Source organism: Cucurbita pepo, unplaced genomic scaffold, assembly GCF_057944985.1.
Source record: "Cucurbita pepo subsp. pepo isolate OVF unplaced genomic scaffold, ASM5794498v1 scafford_27, whole genome shotgun sequence".
Lineage (NCBI taxonomy): Eukaryota > Viridiplantae > Streptophyta > Magnoliopsida > Cucurbitales > Cucurbitaceae > Cucurbita > Cucurbita pepo.
In genome coordinates, this window is record NW_028257932.1 from 8,572 (window position 1) to 22,147 (window position 13,576).

General features: G+C 38.0%; 1 non-coding gene across 1 annotated transcript; it reads right to left on the minus strand.

Annotated features, from left to right (window-relative positions):
* Positions 1-211: 211 nt before the first annotated feature.
* Positions 212-284, minus strand: TRNAV-UAC (transfer RNA valine (anticodon UAC)). Its single transcript has one exon. It is a non-coding gene; the product is annotated as a tRNA-Val (tRNA).
* Between the last annotated feature and the right edge of the window lie 13,292 nt (positions 285-13,576).

Sequence of the window (13,576 nt, forward strand, 5' to 3'; positions counted from 1 at the left end):
AACGTTCTTAAACTAGTTTGTAATGCTCTAAATAAATTCTAAAGGGAGTAACATGTCATGCTCTAAATAAATTCTAAAGGGAGTAACATGTCAAACTCTTAAGCGAACTTAAAGTTCTTAGTGAGCGTTACACAAATTTCTCAGAGTATGAGTCTTGGATGAACAAAAATGTTTCCCATCCGAAAACTACACCATTGCAAGCAAAGAAGCATGTTGTTGCCCAGGATTGAACTGGAGACCTTTAGTGTGTAAGACTAACGTGATAACCACTACACCACAACAACAAGTTGTCCATGATCTCCATGATCCAAAAAATAGTTAATAATTATAAATTTTAATGTTTAAACAAAATATCCTTAGAACCTCGTAAGGTTTCATCAATATTCTTCAAAAAAAAAAAAAATCTTGAAATATATCTTTTACTTTTCAAATAAATAAATAAAAATAAAAAATAAGTTTATTGTTAGTGAGATGAAACCGTCAATATCTTGTTTGAAAATACAATTCAACTTTTAAACGTTTAGTTAATACTCATAATTTTAAAAAGAAAAAAAATTCAAAAATACTCTTAAATCACTTTTCTCTTCAATTTTGTCTGGAACTCTCTCATTTATGAACATTTCCCAATATGAATATAATACAATTCAATTCAAATAGACAATTTATTTTCAATCATATTCTTGAGTATTTTTAAAATGGTGTTAACAAATTCATTCATATACATAAGAATACTTTTGAACTTTTTTAAAAAGATAATCAAGGGCATCATATGGTGGTGACCCAATGTAACCTGTGGTCATGTCTTTTTTGAAGAGCCACCTTCGTCCTACCACAGTTTGACTAGTCTACTCCATTTCGAGTGAACAAAGATATCATAGGCTTTGCAGTGTACCCAAAATGGTTTAGCTTTGAGTTAGAAAGTCACCGTTGGAAAACAGAGAGATTTACGTGAAGATAGATATGGTCATTACAATGGTTTAGCTTTGAGTTAGAAGCCAAATATTAATCATTTATACAATTCTAGTAAATTGGCTAACAGAGAGATTTACGCGAAGATAGATATGGTCATTACAATGGTTTAGCTTTGAGTTAGAAAGTCACCGTTGGAAAACAGAGAGATTTACGTGAAGATAGATATGGTCATTACAATGGTTTAGCTTTGACTTAGAAGCTAAATATTAATCATTTATATAATTCTAGTAAATTATGTCAAACAAAAGAAAACACGAAAGATTTGAAAATAGAGATCCACTATAAATTTGGAATACATGTGAACAAAATTAAAAGGCTATAGAGTAAATACAAATAATAAAAAAAAAAAAGAAAGATTGGAGTATTAAAAAACTTAAACTAAATATAGAAAGAAAAGTAAATACAGACACAAAATAACTCTGTCAATTTTTTTATACAAAATCATAGAAAACAAGATTTTTAATAAAAGTAAATGGACCAATCTAAATTAGAGAGGTAATTTGATAGGGTTCAAACTTGAAACTGATGTCATGGGCTCAAATAGGTTGACTTGGATTTCAAGGGATAGAATCGAACATTCATTAAGGATATATTCGTGACGACAACTTAAGCTAACCAGGTAACTGACCTTACTATTGATATGGTTATATTTGATGTTGACACATGCTCGTGGTTCTACACATGTCATATATACTAATATGTGTGAATTATTTGTGAATCGATAGAAGTAAGATTTGTTCATGAAACGTGAAGGTGAGGTTACATCTAGAAGTACTATGGATATGAGAGGTTGATAAAAGAATATAGTTAGGTTATGGGTAGAAAGAGATGGAATTATGATAGATTGATAGAACGATAACGTCAGGGTACGTTCATGTAACGACATGACTGTGATAGGTATAAGAATGTTAAGGCTATGTTAAGTTAGGGAATGATATGACCACGAAGTGTTTACGATATGATATGTTTATGATACGACATGTGAATGATGGATGTATATATATTGTGATATGATATAAAGACAATATGTTATGGTAAGATATGTGATAAATTGACATGCTTATGATATGAATATTGTGATGCGATATGTTATGGCATGATACGTATATGATGAAAATTATTATGCCTGGAAGCATGAAATGTTATGATTATGATACACTTATGTAATTTGAATGATATGATATGATTAACATGCAAAACAACGAACTAGCATGAAATACGACCCCAGCATATGCATGAAAGATATGATAAGTGATATGAAAAATGATATGGGATGTACGGAACGCTAGTGGGGTTGTATTAAATGATAATGAAAATGAAAAAATGTTGGGACTTCATGCATTATTGTGTGTTCATGCATTGGGGGATACCCCTTACCTTCACAATAGTACGGACAAATACGTTACGAGGCAGGAATACGATCATTATGGTTATCATAATGTTGCGATGACTACGCAGGAAAACGATCATTATGTTTATCATAATGTTGCGACGGTCAGGCAGGGGTACGATCATTATGGTTAACCTAATGTTGTTGTGACGTTTACTAGTTCTAACGGGTGTCTGGCCTAAGGATCTCCCGGAGTATGCTCGCCTAACAAGGAAGGGTGCCCAGCGGTGTGCGAACTGACTGGTGAGTCCATACTCGCACGTATGGGCTATGTGTAGAGTATATGATACACATCCAAATTACCCATTAGGACAGTACCGTAGGAAAATGGATTTAAATGATAGGTTCCGTCATTGCATTTGCATGTTCTTGCATTTCACCCCTAATAGTGGGGTCATTTACTGAGTATTTCTTAAAATACTCAAGCCACATGCTACCTTTATTTTAGATTAAGGCAAGGCATTCCTGTACGGCTGACGACGGCATCGCAACTCGAAACTATGGCACATGCATAGAGTAGTCGTATTTATTTTCTTAGACTTAGACTAGGATATGATGTTTTTAATTTAAACGTTCATTTATTTTATTTAGCCTTTTGTTGTGTTGTTTTTAAAGTTTTTTTCGAAACACATAAGTCCATGGCAGTGTTTTAAGTTGAAGGTTATGATTCATGAAAGTTTAAATGGTAGTATTTCCGCATTCAATATTTATGATATGTATACAGTCGCGACCTTAAATTAAATAAAAAATTTCGAGTCGTTATAAATGAACTGTCCCGAAGATCAAAAGGTGACTTGTGCATCGTTTATACTAAAAAATGATGCGGAGTTATAGTCGGGGGATAACCGGGGGATTCTAAGCCAAGATGGAAGTGTGATACAATAAACCTACTTTTAGCTTTTATGTTTAATATAGTTGATGTATTAAATATTAATGTGAACGGTTCAGATTAAGTTTTTTTTTTTTTTTTTTTTGTCTTTTTATATTTAATATATCTAATATATTAAATAAACACTTTAAATCAAATATATTTTTCTCTATTTGTATTTATTTAACATATTAAATATTTATTCCAACCCTTCAAATTAGATCTATTTTCTTAGATTAAATTTTAATTTGTATCCTTCAAATTTTTCTTTTAACTAAATTAAAGTCTTAATTAATCAATTTTGAATCGTTAACTATATATTTAGAGTTGCACTTTTATGGATGGTAGAACAAGTTGTGTCAATTGATATAATCATTACAAACAAGTCAATCATTCACAATTTTTCCGTAATTACAGCTGGGTCAAAAGTTCTTTATACCCCTTAATTATATCTTTCCCCTTAAGTATCACTTATTCTCTAATGAACCATTTGTTAATGATTCAATCATAAACTAAGTCCCTCTCGAGCCAGTAAGAGGGGTGGGCCTCATTGTTCAAATCTCAAAATCAACACTAAAGGAAACTACTCATCTACTTACATATATGAGAATGGGTGAAAGTCATCTCGTGAAATTATGTTCCCATCTCCCGTTTGGTCAAGTACTGAAAATTGCAGGCATAATGATTAGGTTACGAAAGTCATTCTCATCCATACAAATAAAAGGATAACCTTCATAGACAAGAGTTCATAACTCACTAAGAATTAAAATCAAGTCGCATATGATCATCTGTGAAATATTAATCTTCTCAATTAATGAATTTATAAATACAGATTAAATATTTCGTGATTCAGTTTTATATAAACTAATTGTATTAGTGACGCCTTTAAAGAATGGGCTAGGATGTGTGTTAATGCAACACGGTAAAGTTGTTGCATACGCGTCCCGTCAACTAAATGAATACGAAGATAATTACCCTAACCACGACCTGGAGTTGGCTGCTGTAGTGTTCACGCTGAAATTTGGTGACACTAACTGTATGGAGAGAAAATTCAAAGTTTAACCGACCACAAGATTTTAAATATTTCTTCACCCAGAAAGAGTCAAATATGAGACAGAGAAGATGGTTAGAATTGGTGAAGGACTACGATGTAGATATCCAGTACCACCCTAGAAAAGCAAATGTGGTCGCAGACGCTTTGAGTAGAAATGCGGCCCACTCTTCGGCCCTCATTACGAGGGAAGTAAGGGTACAAAGAAAATTCATGGGAGCCAACATAGTTGTAGCGACCGAGAAAATCATGGCACAACTGGCTCGACTTACAGTGCAACCTATACTTATGCAAAGAATGGTTACCTCCCAACGAGAGGATCCAAACCTAAAGAAAGTCTTAAGCCAGCTAGCTGAGAGTCTAGTAAATGGATTCTCGAAGACCACAGATGAAGGGCTATTGTATCAGGGATGCCTATATGTCTTGACAATAGAGGAGCTTAGGAAAGAAATACTAACGAAGCTCACAACTCGCCATTTGCCATGCACCTAGGAGGTACTAAGATGTACCAAGATTTAAAACAACACTTCTGGTGGAAGAGCATGAAGAGGGACGTGACCGAGTTTGTGAGCAAGTGTTTAGTTTTTCAACAAGTGAAAGATCCTCAATAAAATGCGGCGGGGTTGTTGCAGCCCCTAAGCATATTAGAGTGGAAGTGGGAAAACATAGCAATGGACTTCATAGTAGGATTACCCAAAACGCTTAAAGGCTATACAATGATCGGGTAGTTGTCGATAGGTTGACCAAGTCGGCACACTTCCTACCTGGGAAAGCTACATATACAGTTGACAATTGGGCATAGCTGTATGTGAAAGAAATAGTAAGACTACATGGAGTCCAAGTATCTATAGTGTCAGATCGGGACCCACGCTTTACGTCAGCGTTCTAGCTCGGACTTCAAAAAGCGCTGGGTACCCGCCTTGACTATAGTACCGCCTTTCAGCCCCAAATAGATGGACAAATGGAGTGTTTAAACCAAATTCTAGAGGACATGCTACGCGCTTGTGTACTAGATTTTAAGGGAAGTTGGGATTCCAAACTCCACCTGATGGAATTCTCGTATAACAACAGTTTCCAAGCAACTATTGGAATGGCACCGTTTGAGGCCCTGTACGGGAAACGGTGTAGGTCCCCACTATGTTCGGACGAAGTAGGAGAGAGAGAATTAGTAGGACCCGAGCTTGTTCGATTCACCAATGAGGCTGTCCAGAAAATTCAAGTGAGGATGCGTACCGCTCAAAGTAGACAGAAAAGTTATGCCGATGTAAGGCGTAAAAGCCTGGAGTTTGAGATAGGGGACCCAGTATTCCTCAAGGTGGCAACTATGAAAGGTGTGTTAAGATTCGGACATAAGGGCAAGTTAAGTCCTAAATTCATTGGACCATTCGAGATCCAAGAGCGAGTTGGTCCAGTAGTGTATAAGTTAGCCCTACCTCCAGCCCTCTCAGGAGTACATGATGTATTTCACGTGTCGATGCTGAGGAAGTACATTACGGACCCTATCCACATAATAGACTACGAACCACTCCAACTCAATGAAGATCTAAGCTACGAGGAAAAACGAGTAAGAATCTTAGCTAGAGAAGTAAAAACCTTACGCAACAGGAGCATTGTGTTCGTTAAGGTACTGTGGCGGAATCACCACAGTAAGGAAGCCACGTGGGAGTGTGAGGACTAAATAAGAGAAAAATACCCCGAGTTGGTACAAGAGTTTGAGACTTTCGAGGACGAAATTTCTTTTTAGGGGTAGATAATGTAACGACCCAGGATAGAAAAAAAACAAAAAAAAAAAAAAAACTCAGTCGCTAGAAAACTCGCAAGTTTTCTGGTGACCGCCGAGTTTCCCAGACCCCACGCGAAACGACGGCCACACCACGCCCAGTCTTCAGCCCACGTTTCCCAGCACCTATCAGAATACCTTCAAAGGGAGAAAAGAAATAAAATACGAGAGAGAGAGATTTCGGATAAACGTCGGCGAGTATCCAGTTTCTCCGACGAACCCTCAAACCACCCTCAAACCGACACCAAACGACCTGTTACCACCACGAGAAGGATCCCTAATGAAAGCACAATAACTCAAGGTGCGTTTTGTGCTTTTTCGTAAGCGCCGTCGTCGATAACCGAGGTCAAAAGGTTGGGTTTTCCTAATCGTTCTTTGATCTGTGGTTTTAGGAAATTTTAGGCCGCAAAACTCCCAGAAAAGAAAGAAGGATGACAAATAAAGAGGAAAAGGAAGAAAGAGGACCGCAAAACTCCCAGTAGGCTTTTGCAGCCCACGACCTGGACCACTACTTGAACCGTGCTGCGACCCGCGCTACGATGCAACGCTACCGTACGACGTAGCTCGCTCTGTTGCTGCCAAGTGTCACATAGCGGCGCAGGCGGTCCCTCGCCTCGGCTCGGTGCAACGGCTTGGGCTCCTCCAGTGACGCTCCGGTGGCTCCCAACGGCTGTTCAGCTCGGCTCACCTATTTTCAGCTCGATTTCCACTGTTTCGACCCTCCCGAATCTGTTTTTGGGTTCGATTAAGGTATCTGAGGCCGTTTTAGCGCCATATTTCACATTTATTGAATTATAGGTAAATTAATTGTGAAATACTAACGGAAAGTGGTGAACGGTGTGATAGGAAACAAACCCCGGCAACGTAGGAAGCAGCTCTCACGGAACGGGAGCTTACATTTAGCTATTTAGGGAGTACTTCGGCCAAGGTCAACCAAGTAAGTGGCCTTACTATAGGATAGGCTAAAAATTGTATGAGTTATGATGATGTATGAGTTATGATGATGTGTGGGTTACGATACTTGATGATGTGTGCAGTACATACATATTTTGATGAATGACGAACTTGATATGTTTGATGCACTTTGTGGCAATATGATGAGTATGATGATTGCATGATGTTTACCTTAATATGATGATGTTTTCCATATTGAGCATGCTATATGATGATGCGTGTCATATTGCATCATGTCGTTAGATCGACATAGGACACAACCTTAAGAGCGTGAAAATGATATTAATATAAATATCCACGAGTATGTGTTACCTAGAGTAACAAAGGATGAGACTAGAGGGTTGTATCAGAAGAGACATTATGATGGATTTAGAGGGACCTCATGCATATTGTATGTAAATAAGCATAGGGCTACTTCCCCTAGAGATGATGAGTGCGAACGTGCACCATATGATGAGCGCGAATGCGCAAAGGTGCAAACGCACACAGATGAGAATGTTCATGAGGCGCATGACACTATGGGGTTCCACTGACCTCCAGACGTCGCTACATATTAGCTTGACCAGAGGGTCCAGGGGGTGGCTAGCGCCCTTGGGATTCACACTCGAACGTGTGAGTCGTGTGTTGGGAAGTACTACACATCCAATTCGTCCGAGACTGGACGCCACCCCTAAGAGGATTAGAGATAGGTCCCTAAATCATGATTGCATGTGTTTGCATTTGTGTGGCCCCTATAGTGGGGCCACTTACTGAGTATTCTTTGAAATACTTAGGCCGTGTGCCACATCATTTTTCAGGTAAAGGGCAAGGCGCACTTGTACGGAGGACGGCGGCATCGCGAGCAGAGACTATGGCACGTGCATAGGGTAGACTCATATTTAAATTCTTAGTTTTGAGTTATAATAGGTTGTTTTGCATTGCATTGTTTTAAATTATTTTGTATTTGTTTTTATTATCTCTAAATTTTAGTATTTTGTATTTAAACAGGTAAGACCATGGCTGTGTTTTCCAGAGAAGGAGTTGTTTTAAACGTTTTTAAAAGTTTACATTATAAATGATGTTCATGTAAGAGTTATATTTCCGCATTATAGATGAGCATGAGACGTTAGTGGTGACTCTAAATATGTGGAAATTTAGGGTTGTTACATGAACAAGGGGCCCCACCCTCTCATTGGCCTAAGAGGGATTCGGTTTGGTGGTTGGACCACAAACCAATTGTTCATCAGAGAATCAGTGGGACTTAAGGAACAAGAAGTAACTTTAGGGGTAAAAACGGTAAATTGACCCAGCTCTAGTTACGAACAACCTGTGAAGGATCGACTTACTAATCATGGTTATATCAAATGGACAGAAATATATCTATAGTGAGGGGAGTGCAACTACTAGTCTATAGTGGAGTGTCCTCGTAGTTAACGAATGTTGGTTAAAAGGTTAATGAGTTTAGCTAGTTGATCTCGGATCGTTGGAGCCCATGAACTCAAACAGTACCAAAGAACTGGAGTTTGATCCGGGTGCTCAAAATCCTACCCGACCTATTCACTAACCAACGATACGCGACCCGTGACTGTATATGCGCACGTAGAAAACTTCTTTGGTGCTAGAAAAGCACGTGAGAGCGTGTATAGACTTTCTTTTTGTCCTCTAATCCTACTCGAGAAGGCACACGACAAATCTGTAAGTAACAACATGAAAACCTACAAAGCAGTACTTTTACAATTCGCTTGCTTATGAATGCATGCTAGTAAAATTAATCCTAGGTAGCTATTCTTGATTAACAACGACCTAGCAAACTTACTAAGAATGAAAACAGACTTGCTAGTTGTTGAAATTTCTTGTCTTACCCAGTATACTGTCTTGATATACTTTAGTACTGGTGTAAGTAATCATGCTATGACAGCGGATGAGATGTTTATTTATCAGCAATCTGGCTACTGGATGGATGTTATCGTCCCATTGAGCATGTGTGACTCCTGGTGAATTATTGTGTGATCTCTCCCTTTAAAGAATAAGCAACAGAATCGAGTTAAGTCTAGGGTAAGCACGGAGATTGGTGGGTCGAGACTTAGGATTGAACACCTTTAAAGGTCTGAGACCAATGGAATCTCGAAGGGCGATCAGAGGGTGAGACAATATTATAACAAAATAGTGTGCGCACATAAGTAATTTACAGCACGACAAAATTTAAAACACAAAATAAGAAACGAACTCAAAGCATTTTAAAACAAAAGAGTTGAGGACGACGGGTGAGTTTATTCTATGGCACCTGCCCAAGAGTCCACTCCCGACTTCGACCAGCTCCTTACCTGAAAAAAATGGAGAATAAGGAATGAGTACAAAGAATTAGTATGTAGCCTGCTTGTAGGCTCTCAATCCATTCGTTGATATGCTAGGATACCACACTCTTTCTTGTTTTGTTCTTGTTTCTTATTGTAAGTACTTAGGCCCACTTGTTCTTGACTTGGGGTTCTTATCGTGATTTATTCTAAGGACATTGGTCCTTGGATTCTAAAACCTTGGTCATCCTTTAAGGGCCTTAGTACCATGTTCTTGGTTCTTGGTTCTTGTACTTAGAACTAGGGTCTTGATCCATGTTCTAGACCTAGATCTTTCTCTTGTTCTTGGTACTTTCTAGGTATTTATTCTGTTATTGATTTATTCTCCAAGACACTCCCCCTAGGATTTACGGCACTAGCCATACACCTGGCAATCCTATGTCCAAGGCTTGTTACTCAGTGGTAGATCGACTACACTGCATTGTGGACACATCGTGTTTTAGGACATTAATCACGATGCAAGGTAGTAGTTACCCTGCACGTAAGATCCGTCCTATGAGAGGCCGTTGATCATGTGAGTAACTTGTTTAGGTGCCATGTACCGAGGGGTAGCACCCCCTCACCATAGGTTACTTCATGGCCTGTGGGACGGGTTCACCAGTTAATACTCCCATGGATGCAAGCAGACCAACACTCACCATGTTCTTCCCCACCGTGTACCATTGCGAAGGCTAAGTTTTCAGCCCAGGCCTTTGTATCAAGAGTGTGGAAACTCGGGACAAAAGTAAACAATTGGTTCCCTGCTATGTTAAGGATGTGATGAGAGACTACAAGTAGATTGCTTGATCGTGACGAGAGGGTACTCTAGAGTTTAGAAGTAATAGAGGGATTATGGACCTAGGGAATCATGTATCTCATTCCCGCTTCCCTCGTTAGATGAATTTGGCATATATTAATACACATTTTGATTTCCCTCTTATTTTATAAACATTGACTGGCAAAATTTTTCCTATGATGGTGTTAATATAACACATGCGGAAGAAATTTGGATCTTAGGCACTCTAAGTACATCAATTATAGTAAATTAGCTGGCATGTTCAAAAGCATAAAAACTCAATGAGTTTGAATACTAACCTTCTGTCGCTCAAATTTCCTTCTTTTTTTTTTTCATGAACCGGTTTCGAACCACCACTAGTGTCTTCTCCACTATCCTCCGGCCTTAGAACGAGATTGTGGAATCCGGTGAGTGACTAAACTTGGGAGGGATTTAGTAAATATGAAGAGAGTGTTTGTGAGAGGTTTTCCTCACGGTTTTTCCCAAAGTAAGACATTCCATGTACCATGATCACTCAATTTATAGAGTCATGTTTGCATGTTCATGCAAGTTTGAGTTAACCAAATTTTGACACTCAAATTCCACTCAAATATGTGGGGTTTATTTCGCAAGCATGCAAGTTTGGTTAAACCAAATTTTGACACCTCAAAATACCACTAACATGATTTTCCATTAAATGAAGTCAACATTTTTACTTTCTTCATTTTAATTCAACAATTAATTTCAAATTAAAGTAATATTAAATGATTAATTAAACTATTTAATTAATATTTAATATTAATTCAAATGTCAATCCCAATCAACACATATTTGAATAAAATATTTAAATCTTATTTAAATATCTCAAATTCTCTCTTTTTGTTTAATTTGTAAATAAAACAAAAATGCAGTTAAATATATCGTATATATGTAGCGCATATTCCCTAATTCGAATTCGAACACTTCGAACTCACTTGTCACACTATTCTATGGTTTAGTCCGATATGAGCTAGCAGAGGGACCTAATGGACCTATAGATCATGGGCTACAACGATCCAAGATTAACCAGTTAAACTTCTTAACCTTGTTAACCAACATTCGTTAACTACTAGGACACTCCATTATAGCCTAGTAGTTGCACTCCCCTCACTATAGATATATTTCTGTCCATTTGATATAACCATGATTGGTAAGTCGATCCTTCACAGGTTGTTCGTTACTAGAGCTGGGTCAATTTACCGTTTTACCCTTGAAGTTACTTCTTGTTCCTTATGTCTCACTGATCCTCTAATGAACAATTGGTTTGTGGTCCAACCAGTGAACCGAATCACTCTCAGGCCAATGAGAGGGTGGGGGCCCTTTGTTCAACAACTGGAGTCAGTACTTAAAGGAACTACCTCTCTTCTATCCCTAAAAGTGGGTAGGAGTGAATTCCTTCTTACACCCTATGTCCCCAGCTATTCGCCCAGTCTTACCCCTAAAATGGGAGGCAATAAGCATTTGTAAATGGTATCAGAGCCTTCTATTCATGAGGGAAGAGAAGTTACTCGATCTTTAAGAGCGATATCACAGAAACCAGGAGGAAGATATGAAAATTCAGAAGAATTTGGAGTATGTGATAGCTGAGCGAATAACCCTTGTGTTCCAGGTGGTAAGACGCGGGAAGCGCAGTAAGTCCGTTGGCAAGCTTGGGTGCTTAGTCATATGAAAAATTCTGAAGAAAATCTTATCTACAACCTGACAACTTTACCAGAGACAAAACAAAGATTGACAACTTGTCAGCCAAACAGTAAAGGCTCACATGCCAATTACTAATGTCGGTAAATTATTAGTCTTTTAAATTATTAGTTTACTTTATGTCTTATAGGAAAACAGATCTTGCAGGGGTCCTGTCCTCTTAGATTCGATCTTATCTCTTAGTTGACGTTTTTCAAATTTACGATCAAACTCGAAGTCTATAAAGGGACTTCATCAATGTAAAGAGGGCATCGATCGGCCGATAGCTCTCTCTTGAATATCAATTGAACAATTCAGAGAAAAATTATCCTACTCTTTTCTTATCTATCTTATGAACGAATTTCTTAGAAAGCTCAGAAAATCAAGCCATCTCAAATGCTCTACCGATGAAGAAGAAAGTTCAAATGAACATCGAAGGGGAGAAAATCTCACAATCTCAAATACTATCAATCAAGAATACCAGATTCCTAGAATCGAAGATCAACTCAAAAATTGGACTATTCCAAAGGTAGATCCTAAAACTATCTACTAAATTTCAACCTTCAATTTTACTCAAAGATCATGCATCAAATTCTCAGAGAGGAACATCCCAATTCATAGCAATAGGGAATCTCTGAATCTTTTTTCAAGATCTCTTATACTCCAACATCGTGAAGAGTTTAACTATCTCCATGTCGGTCTTGTCCAAGTCGCGGTAAAACCATTGTTCAGACTTGGATTAGATATCCCAGTCCTTATCTCCTTACGAGATAAGAGACATGAAGATTTCTCAAATTCTTTATTGGGAATGGTTCAATCCAATTTAGAGAATGGACCAGTCTATTTCAATTGTTATCCAAACTTTACTCTGTCTCTCCAGGATCCACACATATTATCAGCTCTCATGCTAGATTTACAGTCAAAAAATTTAAACATCAAGGCTGAAACCCATTCTTCAGTCGTTATATTCAGGGTTTATTATAAGCTCATGAATACAAACATTTCTCCAAGAGCATTAAGATCCTCACCAAAAGGATGGACTATGCTCATAGAAGCAAATATTGGAAAATCATCAGTGACTGTCCCAAAAACACTCTCTTGGGATCAAATAACCAGAAGCACTCTCTGGAAAATAGAAGATGCAAATCTTCCAAAGTGGAAAGAATCTCAAAACCCAGTCCAAATTATCGAACATGACGATGGAAGCGTTGAAATAAAATTCAGCGAAGAACCTTCGTCAGAGTCAAAAGTAAAAAAATTCCTGAGTTCTAGACCAAGTACTTCAGGAATATCAAGATCAATGTATGACCCCTTAAAGGTAAAAGAGGTCAGTTATGATCAAAAAAGGGCGTCAATCCACTATGAAGATGGCTCAAGGTCTCCAACCCATACGGATATGGATACTCAATCCGTCTACGAAAGCCAGCTAAATGTCATTACAGCTGATTTCCAGATAGACAAAGAATTTTTGAAAGCAGATTTTATGTCAACTACCAACTCTTCAAAAAGAAATGCCTTCTTCCAAACCTACAAAGAGGCTGAGCGAAATGAATTAAGAGCTCAGTGGTATTCTCATATGGAAGCCATCAAAGAAAATATACCATTCTTCGAATGGTTTGAAGAAAATATTCTGCAGGTATGCACCTTGACCCAGAGGAGTTGGAAGACTACCAAAAGAGGCGAGGTATATTCGAAACATCCTCCGTTAGAAGAAGTCGAATTCGACAACTACTACGGAGAAAAGGTCAAAGCTAGCCC